This window comes from Sinocyclocheilus anshuiensis, unplaced genomic scaffold (genome assembly GCF_001515605.1).
Source record: "Sinocyclocheilus anshuiensis isolate Anshui unplaced genomic scaffold, SAMN03320099.WGS_v1.1 scaffold928, whole genome shotgun sequence".
Classification (NCBI taxonomy): Eukaryota; Metazoa; Chordata; class Actinopteri; order Cypriniformes; family Cyprinidae; genus Sinocyclocheilus; species Sinocyclocheilus anshuiensis.
In genome coordinates, this window is record NW_015552531.1 from 1,187,598 (window position 1) to 1,197,869 (window position 10,272).

General features: G+C 37.7%; 1 pseudogene; it reads left to right on the top strand.

The window, feature by feature from the left end:
- Positions 1-9,956, top strand: part of LOC107663610 (pleckstrin homology-like domain family B member 2) — a 41,903-nt pseudogene extending 31,947 nt beyond the window's left edge.
- The last annotated feature ends 316 nt before the right edge of the window (positions 9,957-10,272 follow it).

A 10,272-nucleotide genomic window follows, 5' to 3' on the forward strand; every position in this document is an offset into this window, starting at 1 on the left:
AATCCTAAACCTCCCTCTGTGCACTGGCCTGAAGACATCGTCACCTTCCTCAACCCTTCTCCTCCTCCTCCTCCTCCTCCTCTACCTGCCAAAAAACAGCGCCGCCACAGGCAGGTAAACCTTGCGAGTATGTGTGTATGTATGTATGAGTGCAATTATTAGTGAAATTTCTTACCTTTAACCTGTTCCTCAGCATTTCCGCACCCTAGAAGAAAGGAAGCGGTACGGTAAGGAAGGCGGAGCTCATTTGAGTGACACTCTTCCTCGGAAGAAGACCCAGCCCACCATAACCCCACAGTTCACCTAGGATCAAGTAAATAATAAATATGGTCATAACAAACTAAATATGTACTGGATGGTATAATTAATTTTTACTATGTATTCAGTGTTTTGTTTGCAATTATGAAATTTAACCAGCATTTGTGATTGTCACAACGATTTTACTTAAATAATTAAAACAAAAATTATTATTTGGCCATTAAGTTTCCCAAAGACTATATGCTTATATAGTAACTTTTTCTGGCATGCTTTACAATGTTTTATTAAAAATATATCTGTAAATGTTGCTGGTTATTATTAAATTGTATTGTTTTAGTGCATTGATTACATATAATTCTTCCTTGTTCATTTAATTTAAAAAATTGGAAAATATGCCTTGTTTTATGTATTTTTCTGTTTTATTTCTAGCTCATTTAAATATCTTCTTGGTTAATATAATATAATATAATAATATATTGTCAAAAAATTTAAAACATCTAGATATTTTTTAACTTCACACTACTGTAAGATTTGATTTTTTTAAAGAAATTAATACATTTAATTAGCAAAGATGCATTAAATTAATCAAAAGTTACAATAAATGTTACAAAATTTTACATTTATAATTATCCAAAAACCTTCTTCCTGACCTCAAACTTTTGAATGATAGCGTATGTATGAAGTAAAAGCTCACTCTAGCATCACCCCCTGTGTTTAGTCTCATCCACCTTTAGCTCAAAGCTCCAGCTGTGGGAGTGTGTTGAACGGAGCCCTTGCCATCTCCCCTAAAGAGACACACATGGATAGACACCGCCTGCTCAAGGGTAGGGCTCTCCACCTCAAACACACAGTTTAAAATATACAGTGTTATTATGTAGCATTACATCATACACATCAAAAGTGATGCTTCATAAGTCAAACGTTACCTAATCATGAATTACATTCTCTATCCTGCAGGCAAATCTAAGAAAGGTACAGTAGTCTGCCTACAGTAGTCTCAATGTGCCTGTAAGATAATTTCCATTCAAATAATGTCAAAGTCTCTTAGCGTGTCCTCTCTGGCAAAGAATGTCCTCCTTTGGGAGACATCCATTGCCTTGGTGATTGGCTGATATCAACCCCACTCTTGTTGCTTTTAATGTGTCTGGTCTCTCTGAAATGGAGAAACCTTTAGTGTTTCTTTAATTTTATGCACTCACCAGGGCCTTTTATGGGTCTTATTGGATTAGGCTGAATCTTGTATGAAATAAAGCTGCTATTTTATACACATTACAAAAGGCATGAGATGATGATTTATTTCATACAATGGTGTGATGTTATTCTAGTAATTCAGTCCTGCATGATGAGGTGTGTATGTAGTCATTTGTTTTTGTTGTATTTTTATTCACAGACTTTAATTATGTCACCCTGCTGTTTATGGTCTAGAGAGCTGATGGTGGGTGTTTATGGGTATTTTGACAGGAATGAGGCATGGCTTCAATCAAAATTCCTCTGCAGAATACGAAGTTTAGGTGCGGTCACATTAGTGAAATTTTAGCAAAATTATGCAGGCAAAAAAGGTCTGTTGTCAGTAGTGTAGAGACGTATGAAGCACAACTCACACAGAATCACCTTCAATCCGAACAGCTTTCCATTGGTAAACATGATGACTCTGTGTGATCAACTTGAAACCATTGCGAAATCTGCCTAGGGAAATCTTTCACCATCAAGCGAATTTTCCTATCGCGTAGATTTCTATTCAAATGCCTACAAACATTTGCAGAACTGCTGTAAATGTGACCTCACCTTTAGTTTTCTGAAATGAAAGAAATGAATTACCCAGCATGCAACAACACCATGCTCACTAATGATCTCAGCAGTTGTTTGTGTAGTAACTCTGTAACCAATGACACATTAAGGCTCTAGACCACCAAAACAAGCAAATCAAGACCAATTGAAGTAAGTCTCCTTATAAGGACTTGATGTCCTCCAATAGGAAGCATTTGTTCCATCTGGGTGGAAACGTTATGCATTTATTTATTTGTTTTGTGAAGATAGTGAAAGAATGTTGGGAAGATGATGAACAGGAAATGCTTCCATTCTATTTTCAACAAATATCTGTGTTCTTTTCCACCTGATCAGTTTGTTTGTGAACGTTTTCTTTTTAATTCTTTAGCTTTGATGTTAATACACTAAAGCCTTTTTGAGTATGTGAGCATTATGAGTTTACTGTTGTAGATGAAAAGCTTGACTGTATTGTCGGATGGTTTATCTGAAGGTCCCTTGGGTAGGATCATCAGAGAGGCGGGTCTCTGCTTTTTCTCGATGTGGTTGATGTTATCAAGGTTGTAGTGGAGTCGAGTCTCATATCCACTGAGCTTATTATAGCAGTACTAGTTGATCTAGCTACAAGTTAAACGGTCTATCTCCAGGAGACAGCGCCTAAATCGATATTAAGCTCAAATGTATCGAACCATCTCTTTGTGCTTGACTTGTAGCTGAAGAAGGGTGTCATTAGGGGCTTGGGATCCAATCTATGAATCGGAGTAAGGTATTCTGTCACATACACTACCATTCAAAAGTTTGGGGTCAGAAAGATTTTGTGTTTTTTAAAGTTTCTTTTGCTCACTGCATTTATGTATTTGATCAAAAACACAGGAATATAGTGAAATTATTACCATTTAAAATGTTTAAACTGTTTTCATTTTAATAGATTGTAAAATGTAATTTATTGCTGTGATGTTAAAGCTGAATTTTCAGCATCATTACTCCAGTTTTCAGTGTCACATGATCCTTCAGAAATCATTCTAATATGTTGATTTGGTGCTCAAGAAACATTTCTTATTATTGTTGTTCAAAACAGTTTTTATGGAAATGGTGATACATTTTTTCAGGATTCTTTGAAAAATATAAAATTCAACAGAACAGTGCTTATTTGAAATAAACTTTTGTAATATTATAAATGTCTTACTGTCACTTTCGATCAATTTAATGTGTCCTTGCTGAATAAAAATACTAATTTATTTTTTTAAAAATCTTACCCCAAACTTTTGAACAATAGTGCGTGTTGTCAGGATATTATTGCACAGTGGCTGATCTTTGTGAGCACAGTAAAGGGCCCCAGGATGCCCTGGGCAGTGCCTGGCCAGAGGACACTGAGCTGGGCAGCAGGAATGGAGAATCTGCTCCTGGGAGTGATGCTGCACTCTTAGGTAAAGCTGAGATAGCCCTGAAAACAGACAGGAAGTCTCATGTGGTGCTTGATACTAAACGGTGCTATTTCATAGTGTTCATTATTGCTAAATTCAGGTTTTCTTTGAATGGTTGGCATATTTCTCAGGGCACAGTCAGCAGCACATTGGCGAGGAGCACCGAACGAGGTTGAGTGATCTCGGTGGCTGCGCATCCTCACAGACCAACGTCTACCTAGATTCCTTTGGTTACCAAGACAACGGCCGTGCCTTTGACACGCTGAGTGTGGACAGCTCAGACAGCATGGAAACCAGCATTTCTGCCTGCTCGCCCGACAACGTCTCCAGGTGAGGGATTTCTTTTTGTCACTGATTCTATCTGGGTCTGACAAAACCTTTTTGGTGGCGTCTGGGGATTTTTGGAAAAATCATTTGTGGTGTTAAACTTTCTTTTAAAAGTTTCAGTATGCTTTATTTAATTTATTTTAAGATTTTTTTTTTCAGCAAGGATGCTGAAAAATTATATTTCAAAAAATGCTGTCCTTTAGAATTTTTTATTCATTAAAGAATCCTGGATTAAAATCACTTTCCACAAAAATATTAAGCAGCACAACTTTTTTCAAAATGGATAATAATAAGAACTATTTCTTTAGCACCAAATCTGCATATTAGAATGATTTAAAGGGATTATGTGACACTTTAGTAATGGCTGTTGAAAATTCAGCTATCACAGAAACAAATAAAATTTCAAAATATATTAAAACAGAAAACCGATATTTTAAATTGTATCATTTCACGATATTACTGTTCTTATAGTATATATCCTTGGTGAGTCTAAGAGACTTCTTTCAAAAACAAAACATTTTACCCCAAACTTTTGAATGGTGGTTTAAATTTAATTATAAATACAAAATATAAAGAGTATTTATATTTATATTAAAAACAGCAGAAATCTATTGTATGTCCCCATTTAGATTCAGACTGTAGTTGTGTTTCCAGATCTGCAGATGGATCATATAAACTCATGATGACACATACCATGTCTTTGTAATTGAAAACATTTCCACAGCTCCTATTGTAGTTCAAGCCAAGAGTTCTGTCTGGGGTACAATGAATGAAATATTGAGGACAAGGGCAACGTGTGAGGAAAGAATAGAGAGAAAGACAGAGCAACTGAAATCCAGGAACCATATTTGAATGCTCTGACGACTGGTCTCATGTAGGTTACCATAAACCTCAAGTCTGTTTAAAAGTGACTAGTTGAAGACCTTAGTGAAAAGACTTTGACAGATGAGACCACATGAGGTCATTTCTCAGAGCGATGTGTGTTTATGCTGTATGAGTGTGTGTGTGTGTGTGTGTGTGTGTGTGTGTGCGGCAAGGCAAGCGGATCGGTGCTTATGTAATTTGAGTGGTTTGCTTGAATAATGTGAGTTCTGAGGGGCCCGAGAAGGACCGTTGATACCCCCTCCTCTGCTCCAGGGATGGATCCACTCAGGTTACAGCAGGAACAGTTAGAGGAAACAGATTCAGGGTTTCTTCCCCCCAGTTTGAATGTAATCAGCCGCAGAGCGCGGGTTCAGGCTGTTCTTGGGACTTTGTGTGTTATGTTCCACTTCTCTCTGCTGGTTCTTTGGGTTCTAAATCAGGAATGACCTCTGTTCATCTCCGGCATCACTGGTAAGATACAATAAAGATGAAAGAACTGATTGATGAAGGACATGAGAGGAATACAGTGTGTGCAGAGGAATGGAAAAGATGGAAACAAGGTGGCCAGATGTTATGGCTTGGCGATTAGATGGAACAACGAAGAAGAAAATTAACAAAAACATTTATTTGTTTTATTTGAAATCTGTTATAGACAGAATGGAGCAGGATTGCATGATGGGTTTGATGTTTGCATGATGGGTTTGTCTTGATTTGGATTTTGGATCTTCTTTGAATTGCGTCTTTAGTTGGGAATTAACCAACAAAGAGCCATAAAAAAAAAAAAGCTTTCGTAAGCAAAGATTCCTTTTTTGTACTTTAAGAACCAGAAAGATGACTTCATCATGCATGCACAGGCATCTTGTTAATGATCGACAGCTGTCAGATTCCATAACTAAAGCAGTCGATTTCAGCTTGAGACTTATCATGGACTTATCTATGTTCATAGAAGCATCTAGAAAAATCTAATTACAGTGCATGCATGATTGGCACAGTAATTAGAAATCTGACAGCTATTATGTCATTAGTATCTGTTTAATTAATTCCTATTGGTCTCTCTTCTTTTGAATATTTGCATATTAAGTTGTTGTTTTTTAAGTAGTTGTTTTTTTTTTCTTCAGTCTTATCTAACCATCAGTACAGCCAAACTTTACAACTCCTATGTGTTGATGCATATCTGACAGAAAATTGTGCGTGTTGATTGCCATGATGATGGCACTGCATTTCATAAATGTGAAACTAATTAAGCTTAAACTTTGCCCTGTTCTTTTGTACTTTGCAAGAACTGCTGTAGCCGTTGTCCGTTATCGGTTACTGGAAAGTGTATTATTGGAGGGTATGTTTTGTTTTATGGACAGCTGTTTTGGGAATGCAAGTAATGACAAAAGGGACGGTATGGGGTTTGACATGGAAGATGATTCCCATATATTCTTTACAGGTGAAGGTTTTAGGGATGATATTGAGGAGCCAAGGGGTGAAGGTTTTAGGAGGAAATTTGAAGTTTTACTGAAAGGAGGGGCTGGTCAGATCTATTCCACGTGTTCTTTTTGAAGTCTAAATGGAAAGCATCAGACGTCAGACTGTGGGCCACACTCTCAAGCTCTCTATGCCTGGACTGTTAATGTGTTCCAGTGCTGACCTGCTTTATTGATTCCTTCTGTGTTCTCCAGCATATATACATACATGCCAGTGCACATACAACATGTTTACATTTGCAAGTATATGCATTCTCGCTGTAGGTAACGTGATGTTTCAATGCCTAGTTGAGTTTTCTTTGGCGTAGCAGTCACTCTGAAAAGTAAAATGTAATCCCTTATCTCTTTTTTTTTTTTTCTGCAGTGCCAGCACCTCCAATGTTTCCAAGATCGAGGAGATGGAACGTCTTCTCCGGGAGGCCCAGGTGGAGAAGCACCAGCTCCTGGAACATAGGGTGATGAAACGGCCACACAAACCTGCCACTTCATACTAGAGCTGACATCAGTTTTACAATCCAGTCTTTCAGCACACCATAAAACCAAATGAACCCCATTTGACTGCACGGATTTTAAACCGTGAGCTTGTTTGCTCTGTTAGAAGTTTCTCGGTCAGCCATAAACGGCAACAAATTTAGCTTGAAATGCAGGAACGCTGTGGGAAACGAGTCGTTCTTCCTGTTTCTGATGTTGTTCATGGGAGTTTGTGCTGGAACAGAGAGTACTAATTGTGTGCAGCTTTAAAAAGCAACGTGTTTCGGTGCATATCTGTACAGAACCGTGTCATTTGTTTGTGTCTCAGGAGAGAGAGATGGAGAGTAAGAGCAGGGCTCTTGAAGAGGAGAGGAGAAGGCGAGAAGAACTAGAAAAACGGCTTCAAGAAGAAACCTGCAGGAGGCAGAAACTCATCGAGAGAGAGGTGAAACTTCGTGAGAAACAGAGAGTACAGGTGAGTTCTGTGCTAAGACATGCATCGCTATTACTAGTGCTCATATTTAGGTTAGAGATTTGAACAGACACCTAACTTTAAGTCATAACTTTGTTTTTTAGCTTGCCCCATAACGTCACAGACATGAGTGAAACCTAAAACCACATAAGAAAATGCTTACACGCATAGCAACATACTAAAACACTCAGAACAGATTATCAACCTCATAACACACTAGAAACTGCATGGAAACATGCTAAAACACTCAGAACACATTAGCAGCCACATAAGAACAGACTACATCTACTTTTAGATTGATTTATACACAAATACTTAATGTCCTATACTGTATGTGACCCTGCTGCAGTCTCGTCCTCTCACACGCTACCTACCTGTAAGAAAGGACGACTTCGACCTTCGTGGCCACATCGACTCAGCCGGCCACAACACAGAGACTTGTTACCATGTCTCCATCACAGAGAAAACCTGCAGGGGTTTTCTTGTTAAGATGGGCGGCAAAATCAAAACATGGAAGAAGCGCTGGTTTGTCTTCGACCGTAACCGCAGGACCCTGAGCTACTATGCAGGTGATTTTTTTCCTTCACTTCACTTCTTCACTCATGAAGTTGGTCGATTCAAATGATATCAGAATTGATTTTTGTACTATTTTTTTTAATGGTTTAGATAAACATGAGGCCAAACTGAAAGGAGTGATTTATTTCCAGGCCATAGAGGAAGTGTATTACGACCACTTAAAGAGCGCCCACAAGGTACTTTTCCTCTGCAGCTAATAATTATCAATATAATAAGCTTTATATACTGTTTACAGTCATTTTTAGCTTTGATTTAAGTAATTAAAATAATTTAAATATTTAATCATACAAATTTTAATATTTTAATGTTAATTTTAATGTCAATTCAAATTTAGCTTTTTAACGTTTTATATTTATTTAGATTTTATAATTTATTGACATTAATTATTAATAACATGTAATTTATGAAACATTTAAAATACTTAATAACAGGTAACATTAACTTTGCCCATGACATTTATTATGAAAACAAACTTTTTTGTCTATAATTATATTTTGTATAAATGGCTATTTTTCAGTGATGCTTTACTGACTTTTAAAATAAAATCCAAGTCTGTAATAAGATGATTATTGTTATTTAATAATTATTAAACAAGAATTAATGAATCAAGTTAAATTTTTGTCCAATCCTGCTCCTGGAGGGCCACTGTCCTGTAGAGTTTAGCAAACACGTGAACCAGCTAATCAGGGTCTTGTTAAGCATGCTAGACAATTCCAGGCAGCTGTGTCAAGGCAAGTTGGAGCTAAACTCTGCAGAACCGTGGCCCTCCAGGACCAAGTGTGGACACCCGTTTTAATGTTTCAGTGCTGCCCCCTAGAGGCCAAACTGTAATCTTACCCCTCTCTCTCCTCTCTCTCAGAGTCCAAACCCTTCACTTACCTTCAGTGTGAAGACTCATGATCGTGTCTACTACATGGTGGCACCCTCTCCAGAAGCTATGAGAATATGGATGGACGTTATCGTAACGGGGGCGGAGGGATACACTCAGTTCATGATATAGATGTTGTCTGCCAGCAGAGAAGGAATAACGTGCAGTGTGTGGACTTAAAAACCACCGGACTTGATCTGCCCTCTTTCACATGCTGGTTTCAGTACTGATTCCCCCAAACGCTGGACTGATCTTATTATTTTTGCGTTCGTATCTGTTTTTTGATGTCAATCCACAGTATTGAAGCTTTTCTCTTTGCTGCCTTTGTTTGTTGTTTTTTCATGCAACATGAACTTTTACTTGTTGGCCCAGCTGATGGAATGGAGCACATATCCTATAATTTTGTGTGAATGTTTGTGCTCGTGTCTTTTGGTATTTCGTCTGTCTGATTTTGTGAAGAGAGAAAGACTTGTTAAATGATATTCAGTGCCAATGTGCCACTTTGTGTGTTGTCTGTTTGCTACCTTGTGTACAGGGCCTCAGAGACACACACATTATGATATAAACAGCTGTCAGCTGTTCTGCCAAAGATGAAATGCACACTGACCACACGCTATCGAGTTTATGTATAGATGCATTGGTATTTGCCAGTGCCTTCATTTCTGTATTATACTGATATATGCCTTTATACTCAACATTAGATTAATCAAAGGTGCTATAAGACACGCATTTGTGGCTATTTTAACACTACAGTTATTCATTACAAATGTCTCACAACTTCCGAAACACTAAAGCTGCTTGCCGTTCAGGTATTACACAGATTCTAAAGGATCGAACATCCCATTTTGAATTATACTACACAAAGACTAGGTTTTTAGTATGTTTTATAATACTTGATCATTGTATCATAATGCATATGTAACATTTGCATTTTTATGAACCGTATTTAATGCTTTTGGCCCGTTTTTAGGCTTTCATTACTTGTGACAACATCAGAAAAAAACAGATGATCCCTAGAATTTAGCTTCAGGTTAAGCCAGTACTACAACACAACGTGTCCTTAATTGCCTACGGTTTGTGTTCGTACAATTTTGTGTTAGTACGATTTTATTAGTAAAAGTCCAATCAGACTGAATTTCAAGTGTAATTTCACTTTCACCAGCAGGGGACGACAGCCATCCGAGACATTCACACGTGCTGAACATGTTAGCCATAAGCTTTCATCTGTGAATAAGCCACAGCCAGTAGTCTGTTTTGAATATTGTTAATACTCATTTGAGATGTATATTTATACTTTTGTTTACCATGCATGCACTTTTATTTTTGCATACCGAAAATAAAGCAGATGTATATTGTTTATGATCTCTGTCTACTTGATAACCTTGCTAAACCTTGATTATGTCCTGTGAGCATATGTAGTAGTCCATCTAGACATATTACCTCATTCCCCGCAGGTAAACAAGACTCGCTGGACAGAAATCAAATTTAAGGATTTGCGTAATAAGGTGGTGAGTTGATTAGTCAGTTTGTTCAAGATTACTGCATAGATTGAATGTTCTTCCAGGTCTGATAACTCGCTTCGCACTCCAAAAGACGCTAGATAAACAGACTTTCTGCACTTCTAATATTTACATATGTATTATCATTTAAACATCCTCCATGCAGGCGCGTGCGTGAGTGTTGAGCCCTGCAGGCCTCCTCTCATTTTTTCATCTACATCCTTGTTAGGATGTGAATGCTAGCAGGGGCGTAGATTACGCGGGGGACGCGGGGGAC